The following is a 16479-nucleotide window of genomic DNA, read 5'->3' as shown; positions in this document are numbered from 1 at the left end:
GTGTATGTGTGATGGTTTGTGCGTGTGCATTTGCGTATCTGGTTAGCGGCGCGTGTCAGAATGTCTGTCTATGCAACCAAGCGTTTCTACGTGTGTGTCTAGACGAGGCTGGAATGTGACCATGTGTGTTTGAGTGTGTCTAAATAAATTTATTTATGTCTGCACTGTGGTTTTCACAGTATCATGCACTCGGAAAACCTCAGAATAAGATTCCAAATATCTAGATTTATTCAAAACTTTATTTATCTCAAAGTCAATAGACAAGTCAGTGCTGCTATCACTGCTTACTACATTGATAAATAGGTGTTTATGTATCTATATTCTCCATAAAAGGATCTAATGGAACACTGTGACAATGTTTATTCACAAAAGGCACATCCTTTATCAAGAGGGAAGCGCTCTGTGCTACTAAAGAGCCCATGAGCAAGGTGAGACTTTGTAAAGAGACTTTGGGTGTGTATGTGTGTGTGCGTATATCTGCTCTGTGTAAATCAACTTACACTCTAAACTCACTCTTACCTTTTAATCTTATTTGAAGCTGCAACAGGCAATCTCGCGTGTTGGCGTCTACAAGTGCAAGCTTCAATAACCCAAAATTCTTGTAACGACATTTTGGTAAACTGCCTCGTCTGTGAAGCTTTTTATTATTAACGGACGAGAAGAGGAAAACAATTTAATACGTTCAAGCTTCATGCAGACAGGTTAGAGTTACGCACGGTAGAAAAAAGTAAAAAAAAAAAAAAGCATTTCACAGTTCTCTGAAAAATAAAACATCAGTCTTAATGCAGACCATATCCACCCATATCTGAATATGTGTTTCAAATAAAAGTGTCATATCTTGCCATCTTGAGCACTATTTGAAATCTCACATGTTTGTGTGGCAAAGTTTGGGAAATATTCCTTTTTCTTGCCAAGATTAAATGAGAAGATTGATACCACTCTCAACAGGGTGAATTTGAACCTATTTCTGAAAGCAGTGCGTGTTTAATACTGCTGGTTTAGAACAAATGTGATTAAATATGGACTTTTGCACCAAAATCAGCTAAATAATAACTAATTATACAAACAATACCATAGTTTTCCTTCGTACTGTACCTGTTGGCAAGTCTGTGGAGTGTGTGTGTGTGTTAGGGATACTGTGTTTATCCTGCTCTAACCACACTGTTGATCTCCTGCCAAGTGGGTCAGTCTCTCCGGAGCAGCCAAGCTCTCTGATGGAGCTGTAGACGGTGAGTGAAGGGAAGGAGGTAAAGGAAAAAAAAATATCGGAGAGGAGATGCTGGTGGGTGTTTCAGATGTGTTTACTCACCCCCATTCCGCTGGGAAAAGTTTCCCCACTTTTCTTCGAAATCTGTTCACATTTTACAGAAATGAAAAAAGGAGGTCACGGGCCACAACAAGGCCACGGTAGAAAAACAATTGAACATCGCTGAGGTAGGCATTCTTCAGGAAAAGTGGAAATGTCTTCTGTATGTATAGATGTGTAAGGGGATTTACTGTGTGTCCATGAGTGTGTGGGAGCCTATGTGTGCGCACGTGCTCACAACTTAACCGCAACCAGACTCGTCCCAGATGTGAGTCAGTGTGAAGCAGCTGGACAGTTTCTGGGGGCTTCAAAGGTGGTCAGGGCCACGTCTGCACAAACAAAACTACAGTGATTCAAATTCTGAAGCTTCCAGATGCACGTGAGTGGACCTAAGTTACACACTGTATGTACACACATGCTATGAAGACACACTAAGCACCTTCATTGTTTTGGGGTTTAAAAATGTTGAGTATGATTGATTTAGAGGCTAACTAGCTTCTTAAACTGCTCAAATTACACAATAATCTGGCAGCTGGCTAAAGTTCAGGATCATGGTGTCAAAAGATTTAGGGTTAGGGTTTTAGAAAAGAAGAAAAAAAAATATTGTAATCTCCCTCAAAAAATAACATGCCCTAATTTTTGAGCTCCAGTTGCTATGAAAGAAAAATTAGGAGGCGCCAATTATAATAAAATAAGCATTGTTTGAGTTGGTCTAGTCATGCTGTGAACAATGTTTGAAATCCGATTAAGTGCTTGGTTGGATTGGATTGAACAATGAGACGACAGCAACGAGTTCATGAGAACCAAAACAAAATTAAGGCAAAGAGACACACATCAGGAGATCTCTCTGGTGTTTCTTCCAGGCGCTTATTAAGCCTGTTAGCAACACGAGATCTGTAATTCTTAACAGCTACAGCCGTCTGACACCCAAATGCGTTGGACGTGTCACTGATAACATCAGAGCAAAACTTCCAAATAACTAGTAGATTTGAATTATTGATAGTCTAATATGCCTTGTGCATTAGAACCAGTGCTGTTGCAGTGGAACATGTTTTTCCATTATGAACCACTTGTGGTTTCGTATGACTCATCGATGATAGTTGACTACGTGTTTCTGTGCAACATAGGAAAAAAAAAGTTACAATCCCAGGTGAAATATGATAAAAAGTGACCCGGTCATCCAGATGCTAACATTGACTGGTTCGACTGTTGCTGAAGCCACATATGTGCTCTTAAAAAGAATACTCCACTGAAAACCTGTGTTTTTAAGTGTTTCACTCCCTGCAGATTTGAAAAAAAGTTTGTAGCTTGGAGGACAGCAGCTTCAGTCAGCTCGGATTCACAAAGGTTACAATATATCCCAATGGAGGCACGCTTTCACAGTAAAAAAAGTGTCAAATTGTTCATTCCTGCAGCAAAGAGGTCGGTGGTCTAAATCAAAATCAACCCGAGCAAAACATACCAAACCTGACATGCATAAATTATTTTTAAATAAGACCTGATGTGAATCTCTTTGATAATGGAGGAGATTTAAATTGGCACAAATTTCGTATGCTAAGTTCAGCATTCTTGACCGTTGACAAATAAATCTGGCCTCCGTGAGCACACATTATTTTGAATAAATTGTGTGAACTGTCCCATTGCCAACCAAAATAACTTGATAATTGAAAGCCAGCTAGCTTGCTAACTTTGGGAAGTGTTTCTCTCTTCAACATGGAAATTATGAGAACAAATTACTGTGGTGGAGTAAGGAGAAAAAAGAAAAACGCTTACATGCAGATCTTTTATGATTATATAGCCCAATACAAAGACAATAGAATAAAGCTTGGTGAACTTTTGTGACTGACTAGTGCTAGTGTGTTAGTGCTTAGTTTAGCTAGCTACAGTAGTTCACCAGGTAGCACTGAGAGTAGTTACCAACATGTAAAGCCACATATTTTCATCCAGGCCAGGCCTTTAGACATACTGACACACAATCCAAGTAGTACTCCAGTAAAAAACACATTTTATGTATTATATGGTTGTATAATGTAAATAAAAGTATACATGAGAAGTACGGATATCTTTGCACTGTGCAAGTATGTTATTCTTGTTTTTGTCTGGTTTCTCTAGAGTTTCTAAGAGCCAAAACAAAGAGACTGGTTGTTCTCACTGATGTCAAGCTGTTGATTTCTGCAACAAGACAAATTTTTCGATCTTGTAAAAGCATATAAATACCACAGATTTAAATTAATTCTGTCACAAGATAATTCAGAGCAGAGCTGGGAGTTTCTGCTTCTTTAAAAGCAGTTTAGTCAGCAATGGCCTGGTGTCTGCTTCTAGTTATCTGATACTGTATAGCTCTGCTGTTGATATGGCAACATTAATCATATAAATTCAGGGGATTTTCATACAGACTTATCTCGATGTGTGTGTATCTGTTACCATGTAAATGTGGAGTCTTTGGTCAGAGGTGATGAGCTCAGCACAGAAAAAGTAGCTCATAAACAAGCCGAACCCTCAGGCCATGACTGCTACAAATACACTCCAGCAAAATCAACCGCTGCAAGCTTATCTCTCTCTCTCTCTCTCTCTCTCTCTCTCTCTCCCTGTCTCTTTCTCTCCATCACACACACATATCGACAAACAGCTGAGCTCGATTCTCAGTTGAACACAACGTCCTGTCCGGCTTAGACGTCGACTGTTGACAAGCTAATTCAATCTGGATCAAGATGGTGCAACGTGTTACTGAAATTCAAGCCCTCTCTGTTTGACGGGGGCTTGACGTCCGCTGATGAAATGTGATGCACCGCTTAATGGAGCACGTGGAGCCACAAAAGGAATCAATTTCTCTTCTTACAATTGGGTAAACACTGTAAGAACAAGAGCAGGAAATCATAACACATCCATTAGAGCGAGGGAGGCGAGGTTATAAAACACATCTGCTGATAAAATATACAACTGAGATGTTTGGGGAAACGGAGGCTTTTTGGTCTTTAAGGGATGTCGTCAGGCCGGGTAAATATTAATGTGATGTTAAACACACAATGAAGCAATACTAGCAGGTGATAATGAGAGAAAATGGTGTGGAGAAGCTACTTTATTGAGAGATAGCTTCATCAGAATAGAAAACAGCTGTATTTCTGCTCTGGATATGTCACTTTGTGTGTGTGTGTGTATATGTGTATGTGTGTGTGTGAGTGTGAATGAACCGCAGTGCACTTGGGGACTGAACTGGGCGAACTTTAGGATATTTTGTGGACGTTTAAAGACACTGTGGTTGGTTTGGACTTTGAGAAGAGGCTATTTTACAGTTAGTGGTTTGGTTTTGGGTTCGGGGTTGGGAGCAAACGTCAAGGTAACATACAGTAGGATGCAGGGCAAATGTGTGTGCTGGTGTATGCATGTAAAATACCTTCAAAACACTGTAATGAAGATGAATAAAGTCAAAGAGAGAATAAACACAGTTCAAGAAACTACATATCCTGACAATTCCTTAAGTACAATACAATAGCAATAAACAACTACAGTGTCATCCATCCATCTTTTTTAAATGTTTGCTTGTGATGGAGTGTGGAGTGTGTGTCTTTCCATTTAATACCAAGTACAAGTTTAAATTCACTCCTAAAACAAGAATTTGTCAGTCAGAGATGGTTCGATATGGTGGAAAGTGAGTAAAGATCACATATCAAGTCCTTATTGTGACTTCATTCATCTAGAAAAAATGGTGTATATGTCTTGTCTGCACATTATCTTTCTCCTGTCTGCATGAAATATTTCCACATGTTTCACAACAAACTTGCACTGTATCTTTGTGACTGAGCAGCTATCATCAGCTGGCTTGAAAATGATTAGAAACTGCATAAATCATGACAGTGCACTGTATATAAAAGGATAAGTTAGGAGACAATTTTTCAGGAACACTAACAAGCTTGTTCGTGTGCTTTGGATGTGTTTGGAGATGGTGGGTGTGTTAAAACTACATCTAATTTGACTTTTCAGCCAACATAAATACACAATAGAATAGGAGGAGGAAAGTAACATATTGGATTCATAATTTATATGTATGATTCATTAGAACCTCTGAAAAATAGGTCAATTATTTTACAATCTGTGTTGGTTTGTGTGGGTGTGTGGTTTATATACATATTGCAGTGTACAGTGTACATTGTATGTCAGCACTCGTTGAATCAACTTGCTCAAGTATACAGTGTGTGTCAGTATTCCTTTCTGTGCTTGGAGCAAATGGCTGTACTGCTGCACACGTGCATGCTTTTGTTTATGTACACTTTGCAGCCATGTGCTCAGGGACTCCTCACCATCTTTCCCAAAAGCCCCCTCAGTAACCTAAACCCTCTGGCTTTGACAAAACATAATTAAACGCAATAAAAACGTGACCTACTTTTACACGATTGAAGACACAGACAAGAAGGCCAGAGCGCAGACAGGGTGTCTTTGAGGATTAACACGTATACATACACACACACACACACACACACACACACACACACACACACAATTTCCTTCCCTCTCCTGCGCTGGCTCTCCATGTAAATCTAGTAGTCTACAGACTGATGCATCCACACACACACACACACACACACACACACACACACACACACACACACACACACACACACACACACATCAATCAAGCGTCTCAAATTCCCTCCCCTGCCCTCGTTTGGCCCACATCCCACATCGCCTCACGGGACTCCCACCTCGCCACGGCCTCAGGTCACAGCTCATTTGAAGGGGCCATCGTTGTTTCTCACTCTTTCCTTCTGCACTGTTTTGGACTAGGAGTCACACGCATGCTCATGTGCCCCCCCCCCCCACCCCCCCACTCCTGCCCTCACACTTGGACTGGGGGATGATAATTCTTATAGTCAGGTAAGGTAATTGCTTTTATTCTTTAAGTGATAAGTTAATCAGAAAATTATAGAAAAGTCTTTTTATTTGATCAAATGCTGATAAATATGATTTGTCCCAGGTTTGTACAGTACACTGTCATGTCTGTGGGAGTCTCACTTGTAAAACAAATACAATAACATATATATATTAAATTGTGTTCCTACCGCAACTATAAAGATCCTTCACGAGGAGTGGTTCAGTTGCACGTGGGAGGTTTGGAAATTACTTGCCTTAAAATCTGTCAGGGAATCGAAACACTTTAATCCATTTCTATCAGTGCACAAAGCCAAAGACAGACAAAAATGACAAGTGAAAGACATGTGGGTTTAACAAAACATCACTCTCATCCCACTCTTTCTTTTATTTGCCAGCGCATCAGATCGAAACGTGAGCCGACGTTTTCCAGAAGCTGCTGAGGCAGATTTCTGGATCTAATGTGTGTCTCTTGGTGACTCATTGTAGAGGCTCCTCACCTGTCTGCCCACTCATAAGCACAAACACACACATATGATCTCACAAACACAAAGTAGTGTGCACACATCTGAGGCTTTAAGTTATTTTGACCCCGCTCATTTTCCCAGGCCAGTCAGCAAGCGAAAGTGAAGCTGTCACTGCCTGGATGAGAGCTGGGGCCGTTAGCACCGTGGGTCACTGTGGGGAAAGGCCGTCTGCAAAGCCAATTAGCCTCTCAGTGCACCATAAAAACAGACCAAGCCTGCTGCTCGGGGAAAACTTTCCTGGCTCAGACTCCACATGGAGGATTTTTTCCAATACGACAATTTTGAGAGATGGGCGGTTAAAAAAAAAAAAATAGAAGAAGAAAGAAAGAAAGAAAACGAGTAGAAAAAAAGACGAAACCTAATCTACCCACTCCCAAAATATTTGCATTGCTGAGAAAAACAAAAGTGGATTTCTGTTTGAATTCATTTTTTGGTGACACTCTGAGGAGACCGGAGGGAATTGTGGACCAGACACATAATCTCTCTTTGACAAGAAAATTACCCAATGAAGCCTAAATGTTTATATACTGTATACCAGCAAAGGGAAATGCTGAAAAGACTGGTGGAGAGCTGAGAGAGGTGCAGAGACTCACCAAAAGCCAAATGGCTGCAGGCAAGGTCCCAAATAAACACCTGTCAAGTGGAAAAGCAAACAGTTACATTTAAAGCTCAGTGATAACTCAGTGATGACTTTTAGCTTTGAGTGCCAAATTGCCTAATTAAAAAACAAAACAGAAACAGGGGATGTAGTGCTTAGTATAGTAAATAGTGAATCAGTGTTTACTCAGTGAGTAAACTCTATCTGATGATGATAATCATTCAGTAAAAAGCTGGTGAGAGGACCTTAGCACTCATCCTCCCAACATATTTAACAAGGACTACCCACTAGGGTCCCTGGGGAGCCCAAGAATAAACTGCTGTGAGAAACAGCCATCATAGCAAAATGTTACCTTATTTCTTCTCAAAACATTATTAGTTGTATAATTCATGTCATTTGAAAAAAAAGCATTGATATTGTTTTGGAAAGTTGGTTAATTTGCTTTTCTTTAATACAAATTGCAGCTTTTATCCTGAGTACAATCTTTCCACAAGGCCTTTAAAATGCCAGGGTGCCTCTACCTCCCTGATAGTGTGTGATACTTTAAATTAGGACCTACGGCAAATAATGAACTCAGTAAATAGTCACATCTATTAAAACTGCATAGGTGGTATTGGCAGCTTATGATTGGTGTCCCCCATGACCCCAATGCATTGATATTTTTAAAAAAAGGACTTATTAAGACAGAAACACAAAACAATATAATAGAAACATCTGGAGTTTGCAGGTCACCAGTCAGTAGGATTAAGGTGGGACATTTGAGTAAATTCAGTGCCAAGTTCAATATGTAAATTGCATATGAATTGCTCATGCAGGGCACTTGAGCAACTGGTGGAGTGCATCCATCTATGGAGCTTGTTTGTGCATTTCTGCAAGAGTGAGCTGTCAAGTTTTTGTTTTGTACACTGTAACCAACTTTTTTTTTTTTTTTTTCGTGTAATCAAAGTAAAAAACCAGAACAGCTCGTGAACCAGCTGAGCACCTGCAGAATGGCACGTTTTACTGATACACTGACAACAAAGATAAAACAACAAAAAAGGGGGGTTGTTGGTTGGTTGCCCACCCACTGACCCACCATCGCAGATATGCAACCTACTGTACTCTCTCTCCCACATACATAAAGGCTTTGAGACACATGGAGGCCCAGTGATGTTTTGACAACAATCGCAGTGTGATACTCAGAGCACGGCTTAGACTTTTGCCCTCTTTATCTTACTCTCTTTCCCACTCTCTGTGTCAGTTCATCTCTCTCTTGCTCTCTTTCTCTTACTCATTCACTCACTCACTTGCTCGCTCACTCACTCACACACATACACACACGTTTTCTCTCAGGTGATTCAGATCAGAGTGCTTAATGTGTCACGCTTGACTTTCGCCTCAGGCTGTAGGACTACAGGGAGGGCAGGAGGTTTTCCCACACAGCATCCCAGGTTTGAACCTTCATATTTTCACTCTCCAAAAATAAAAACTTGAAGCTTCTCATCTCTATTGACTTTTGACCAGTGCCCTATTAGTTTTTCTCTTTTTCTCTTCAACCCTCCATATCCATCAGTCTGTGTTTTGCTTGGTAAATGGAGAACACAAAACAGGTGATGATAAAGCTCCTGCCATATCTGGCTTTGGAAGCAAGTCACACTATTATATATTATTGTACAATAAACTGTAGATCATATATGTGACTCTACAGTATTAGCTTGCAGTTTGGAGCTTGGGTGGCCCTGCTCGGTAATGAAACCCATCCTCCACTGATGACTGAGAGTCAAGTTGACTACAATGGGAGCCATTTTTACAGCTGGCTTATAAGAACCGCTCTATAATAAATGCCATAATTGCAAATTACATTTTGAGAGCACTTAAACATATTCAAATATCCCACGTCATATGTAATTCAGCATGAATCCAACATGTTCCATGTGTGCAAAACAGCTTTAACTTGTGGAGTCCAGTTTTCTCTCCAGTTGTAGTTGTAACTCGCGTGTCTGTTTGAATCCAGTCTGCACAATTGAATCTATCTGAAGTACAAAAATGTGTCTGTATTGAATGTTTGCCCTTCTGTGTGTGGCTGCTCAACGTGCGCGGTGCCTGTAACTCGTGCATGCTTTCAGTTTGCACAGTGACTTCTTACTAGTCTCTTCCTTGTTCATCTAATTGCTTAATTTGTTTCAGGTGTGCTGTATAACTGACTCATAATTTATGATCTCTCAAATAACAATTTACAGGAGGTTGGATGTTGATTCTTTTTGTCTGCTCACTGATTTTGCTGAGTGTCTAATTTAATGCATGAGAACGGGAAGAATGGGGGGGAATCTGCAGCAGTATTAATTAATTGTTTTGGCTAGGTGGGGCCAGTGGAACAAGCTGTAAATACAACACCTGGCATATTATCACGTTAGAAAAACCCTGCAGACATGTAGCTACATTAGTATTCTATTAGTCATGTTTGTGGCCACCTGATGAATGCACATCCAATATTTACTCTCTTTCTTCCACTGCTTTAGTCTCCGGCATCTCCCAAGGGAACTATATTACATCTTAGCTGCTAAATGCACCACTTTACTCACCAGCTAGTTGCTAACCTTGCTTCTCTGCTGTTTGGTGCTGGCAAGTATTGTACAGATGGTTAATGTGCCACCTTTCACGCCTTAGACATAACATAACATTATATAAACACAATATTTTTAAAATTCTTAGTTAATCGAAAAATATTAATAAGTGAAGCCTTAAATTAAGTTTTTTAAGTTGTTTTCTTCAACAGGAGACATTGGAATCATGCAAAATTATCACAGTTTTTAAATGTCCTGAAGCCTTGTTTGCCCTCGGATGATCTGGCCCAGAGTATTTTGTGCACAACCAGTGCCTAACAATCACACCTTAATGGGCCATCCAGGGGTGTTAAATTGGCCTAGAACTCACGAGCCCCCCTGGGCCATCCGGTCCAGCACAGAAGCCCTGCTGGAGATCCCTTTCCTCCTGTCAAAATCTTTGCAACAGATCTGCCAGAGATCCCCTCACATAGCCAGATGAAAGTCTGCTACTGGTAAGTAGGCCATAAAACCACAGGAAGGAGGGGAAAAAAGAGAAAGGGCCTTGGTATCCAGTGCCAAAATACAACCACCCTCCCCTCCCACTCTCCCCATGCTTCCACTGTCCACACACCCAGTGCATCCTCCCTGTGCAGCGCCCCCACCCTACCTTACATACAAATGGGTCAGGAAGCCATTTGACGGTAGGGCACCCCTGTGGTAACCATGCTGGAGTGCAGGGTGGTACGGACCTACAAAGCAGGAAGAAGAGAGGGGATTCAGATTGTTAGGTGAGCTGCAGGGTGTCAGCGAGGTGTCACCATAATTACCCTCCATCATCACCCCACCCAGGAGAATCCAGGCCTTTTCGACTGAGCAATTGAATAAAGATGTGTGTGTGTGTGGGGTGTGTGGATTTACAGAGCCAAAAAGGAAGCTCCCGACAGCTGTTCCTCTCATCGCCTTTAACTGATGAGGGAAAGCAACCTCTCTCTCTCAATTCTGTGTTTCTGTGTCTCTCTTCTTCGTCTTTCCTCCCCCATCTTCCTCCTCCATGTCATCAGAGTGGATCAAACCAGCCATCCTTGACCTGTTATTCAGTCAAGAAAAGGATGTTTCTGATGAAGGGGGCGCAATTCCGGTGTGTGTATTGTGGCTTATTTTCAGGAAGCGTGTGTGCTTGTGCATGTGTGTCGTCTGTATCATATATCATCATCATTTCCCCTGGCCACTAGACTCCTGGGCTGCATCAAGGATAATTACAGCACCATTGATTGTCATGGTGGACCTATAACTGTATTTCCTGTCACAGTTGTTAGGTTTAGAATTACACCACACAGGAGACCCCTCAAACTCAACCCCTTCAAACACTAAAGTGCAGCCATTCCCCCTGTTTTGCATTTGTGCTACTTGAGAAGACTCTTTGACTCAATCTAAACTCGATCTGTGTGTGGACAATTCCTTTTCCTTCACTCCCTGGCAGTCCACTATGAATTGCAGAATAAAAAGAGCTTGGCCAGAACAGAATCTGTGGGATGTGAGTTATACCAAATGAAACGCTGAGGCTGCAGACTCAGGTCTTTAATGCTGTCACTCTTTATCTCAGCCTTTACTATGGCTGGACATTTGGTGCCCAACGCAATAAGTATATTAGTCAGTTCACTGACGTTGAATAACCGGTTACCCTGCGTCAGCTTCCCAGTTATTAGAGAGCTGTTATTTCCGGTGGTACCACTTTCTCTGACATCATTTACCGGACTGGGTGCACAGTTCCAGTAGGCCGATGTTAAGAGCAGGGGGCTGGCATTGGGGCTACTGAGCGACCTCTGCCAAGAAGTACACACTCCACTGAGGTGGAGGGCTGTCAACACTTTGACTGGTTTGAACTCACTCAGGAGCGAGTGGCATGGTAGAGGTACCGTTAGAGAAACCAAATGTTTATTTGTGAAGTTACCTTCAGGAGCTGCTCGACGAGTGATTAAGTGATTGTTGACTAACCTCTTAAGTCATCGGTTATATGCCAGATCATCAGGGTTGAAACTTAGGCCATTGTCATTAGTCCAGTTACCTACAGCGTTGTTGTTGTTATTGTCAACAAAGATCTCAATCTTGTTGAGTTTTCATGGCTCCATTGTTGGGTTGTGGTGCAGATAAGCCACACATGGAAACTATTTCTGCCTATCTCCCTGCATAAGCCTGCTTCCTGTATCTAGATTGTGTACCAGGGTGTTCATTTTTAGCGCTAAGCAGGAGTGCAGAGCATTGGTGGAGAACCACATTTCCCTTGAAACATCTGCAGTTAAACACATGGACTGTCAATATAAACAGCCTCAATAAGCCATCATCATGTTGGTGTCCTGTAGAAATGTTATGGGTTATTATAACATTTCTTAAACGGTCTCCATGCTTTTAATGGGGATCAGCAAAAATGTTATTTTTTGACTAATTGACAGGGAAGTTCAACTCCAGCTGAAAATGACTGTGATTAAAGAAATAAATGAAGAAAAATCATTTCAGAAGATGTCGGAGTGCCATCGGTGAAAATATCCCATTACTTTTATTATTTTGAAGTCCTGCAGCCAAGCACTTTGGCTTTCTTTGACTCTTGACTTGCACAGAAGCCAAAAAAGTAGTATAAGCATAGTAAAAGTTGTGGTTCGAGGCACTAACAGTATGCCTCAGGCGCTGAATTGAAAACTGGGCACAAGTTGTGGTTCTCTATGCTTGTCTATGATTCGGACTAACGGATCAACACAATAATTATTTTTGTTCAACTCTGAAGGTTACAGAGTGAAATACCCATCCACTTATTGAGTAAAATTTCTACTCAAGGCCATTTTTATACTCATCATAAGCACTTCAAACATGCTTTTTAAAGTGGGGCATTGACTTTACTTTATGATTCCTTAAAAACACAACTTTGCATGCCACTGAAATGCTTTGCTGTCTGTTTTCAAGCTCCTGAAAGACTTTCACTTTTGATAAAATCTGAAAGTTTTATGATTTCATAAGCAGGGGGAACATCTCAGATGTTACACATTTCAGACTTTTTAGAGCGGAGGCCTTTTGATCTCCAGACTTCTGCCATCTACTCCAAGAGCACTGATCAGCTGGAGGGAGCTTTTTATCCAAACAGAATGTTGACCTCTTTTTGGAGACTTGGGGTTTCTACCTGCTGCTGCTGTTGCTTCTGTGGACTGAGAGCTAACCTGCAGATCAGAGAAGCTTTCAACACCCACAGTGGGAATTGCTGAATACCCTGTTCACTTCAATTTATTCCAGCGTGACTTCTGCCCTGTCTTCTTCAGATATATTATATAATTTCTGTTCTATTTTTATTCTGTTCTTTTCTATGTTTGTCCCTTTGTATGAATGACTCAGTTCTGGAAAAACAGGAAGGAAACTTGAATATGTCAAACCCTGGATATCATATGTCAGAGAACAACAGATTACCTTGCCTCATCATGTGAGGAAGTTGTATGTGATGCTTCCTTTAAACACTCCCTGACTTCCTCCCATAGATCACAAGTGAATGACTAACTTCTGCTTCAGCACGTGATGCAGGAAGACTGTTGTTCAGGGACACCCAGGCGGCACGGTGTGAAGGCCGTGAAAAGCTTTGCAGATGTGAGGCGTCAGGTGGAGTCCAAGCTGACCTTGATTCTTCCCGGCATTACCGTGACCAGTTGTGGAAGGGCATGGGCGTGTGTGGAGAACCGGGAAGTGAACCTTTATGGGATGGATGTAAAATCAGTGGGAAATGGGGTCAGGAAGTCCATCACAATAGCTGAAAGTGCCACACGGAAATGTGACTCAGCAAAATCAGCTGCAGTGATTGAGAAATGCTTCATTTTAAAATGGGACAGGGGGCTCATTCAGAATTTGAGGCCTTTCAAGATTATAATGAAGACTATCTTTCATAAGGAAGCTGCACTCCATTTGATGAGCTTATCTTCCTTCTAAATGCCTTTTTAAGGTAATGTTGCTCAAATGACATTAACTTTGATTCCTTACAACTTCAAAGCACAAGTTGGAGGTCCTCCGAGTTTCAGTCACAGATTTCAGACATTCAGAGCTCCAGAGCTTAGGTGGAGTGAAAGATGATCCATTTGATGTATGAGATCTGGTTAGTTGAGGAAATTAACCTGCTGAGGAGCTCCCTTGATCTGCTGCTTCTACTTTAGCCTGTAATGAGTCTTGGCAATATGAGAGTTCTGTGTCAGAGTGGAAGACAAGGTCAGGCCATGGAGCTTGTTTCACGATCCCCCCTCGTATTAATGTCACGTGCAAACTTGAAAAATTACACTACTCTGTGTATTTCGATCTATCTATTTCACCCTAACGTATGGACTATGGGGGGAGGTATCCGGGGTGGAGATGGTGAGATAGGGAGCGATGGAAGGTGAAAGAGTCTGGGAAAGGTCTGTGTGACTGGTCATGCTCTGTAGTAAAGGTATATCCTCACATTTTCTCTCTGTGGCTTTTGATGTCAAGGTCACGACCCCATTCTGTCATTAGTGTGGATGTCAGATGGCCTATTGGGGTTCATGGTCATTAGGTCAGAAACCTGTGGGTGACTGACTCTAATGCAGAAGCCACAAATGCAGTTTGGCTTGGGAAAAAAGTTTGAGCAGTTCAACTCTGTATCCTGTGTGTGTGTGTGTGTGTGTGTGTGTGTGTGTGAGTGAGAGAGAGAGAGAGAGAGAGAGAGGGACAGAGAGAAAGACAGACACATCAGGAAAGCATGCACAGACACACACTCTTGGAAGGAGCCTTGATGTAAAGCAAATCAGCCAGATCAGGGTCCCATTTTAGCCCAGTCACGGTACACAGATAAATCAATCTTCATCAGTATGGCACAGATGATGGGGGAATCGTAAGAGCAGAACTGGAGATGATCGCCTGCTGCAGTGGTTTGCTCTCTCTTTGATGAGTTGACAACATGCTTAGTGTTGCTCCAAGGATCGGGCACTGAGTTCATCAAGTCTGGATAAATACAACAAAAACAACAGACATCCCACCATCTGTTAAGTTTGATGGTGAAGGGGAAAGCCACTGAACTGGCTACAGCTCAAAAGCATTATTTAATTTAACAGAAAAATCTAAATTTGTGACAGATATCTACATACACCTAACAGTTATTGCTGGCTTTTTAGCACTTGTTGCATCATGCTCACTTTAATGTTGACATCAGTGTCTGAAGTCGCACAAGAGCTGAAGAACTGATTAGATGGAAAGTGGGTCACCTGGCCAGTTGCCACTGAAGTCAAGCTAAGCCAGGCCCTCATCTCCATCACCTGGCTGTTTGGATTGAGTTTACATAGTCATGGCCTGCAGAAGACCCCCGCACAGGCTGGGAGGGTTGGAGAGAGGGAGAGCTCTTCTTGAACCGTGAAGGAAATGCTGAATTGGACTTTCGCACTGAACTAATTTAAGAGAGCCCTGTTGTTTTAACACCACAAGGCCCTGGACTGTTTGGGAGGAAGAAAAAAAAAAGAGAGGCAGACAGAGAGATTCTTAACCCACTGCCCTTGGGATACCAGTCTGCATTCCTGTTGTTGGCTTGACCACAGCAGGACCCCTGCAGTGGGCCGAGTGAGTAGACTCTCATCTGAGAGGCTCCTGTTGCACTGTGTGTGCATTTCACTGTGTTTATTTAAGAGTTTAATAGCATTAAAAGTACTAAAATTATATTTTCACCCGCTTGTTCTTATGCCCATTTTTATATTGCCATAGAAGGTGCTAGAAGTAGCACACATTTTTTTGTTATGACATTCGACTGAGGTGAAAAAGAGGAATGCAATACAAGTAAATGGGAACATACTTGAATAAATAAATTTTTTGAATACACAATCACACTGCAGGACCTACTTCTTGTTATTGGTTAATTTCCAGCGATGAAGATGCAGGATAGGCATTTGATGCCACAAACCGCTAACTGCTAACACTCCACTCCAGAAAGCCTAACAAATAATGAAGAAAAGGAGATGTAGACAAAAACACTACTTTTTTCTACATTTTCTTTTTGTCTGCCCACTCATAGCATGTGTGGGCAGACACATTTAGGCATAAAAACAAGCAAAAAACAATCTTAGATCCACCTTAGGCAGCAAAAAATGCCTTAGTGCTTTCTAATTTGATTATGAAAATATTTTTAAAATTTATTTCAGAAAATAGTGCGCAATTTTTAGTTGAACACTTGTTAGTCATGCTAGCTGGGCTTAAGGGATTAAGGCAATGTTGACCGGGTTAGTTAACCACTTTAGTCCAAAGTGAAATATCTCAACAAATTTGCAGACATTTATGAATGTTGTATGTTGTGTACAGAATAAATTCTAATAACTTTTGCCATGATTTGGTCAAAGTTTCAATTTGCCCAATACTTTATGTTTGGTGCTAATTGGGAGACATTAGCATGCAATGGTAATTGTAAGCATATTTGCCATGTTGATGTTAGCATTGGTTTAATAGTTTAACTGACAGATGGCCAGATAGCTTTAGCAAGTTAACCAAGAGATACATACATATATAGTTAAATAGATGTTGAATCTAGAGGCTCCTGCTGCCAGCTGAGCTCGTCAGTGAGTCAGTGGGCTTGTGGATTTTCCCACAGGAAGGAAGCTTGACATGCTATTAGGCTTCTGTGACCTGTTGGTGCTT

This window comes from Scomber japonicus, chromosome 24 (genome assembly GCF_027409825.1).
Source record: "Scomber japonicus isolate fScoJap1 chromosome 24, fScoJap1.pri, whole genome shotgun sequence".
Lineage (NCBI taxonomy): Eukaryota > Metazoa > Chordata > Actinopteri > Scombriformes > Scombridae > Scomber > Scomber japonicus.
The sequence above is the reverse complement of the archived record's forward strand: the minus strand, read 5'-3'. Positions refer to the sequence as shown.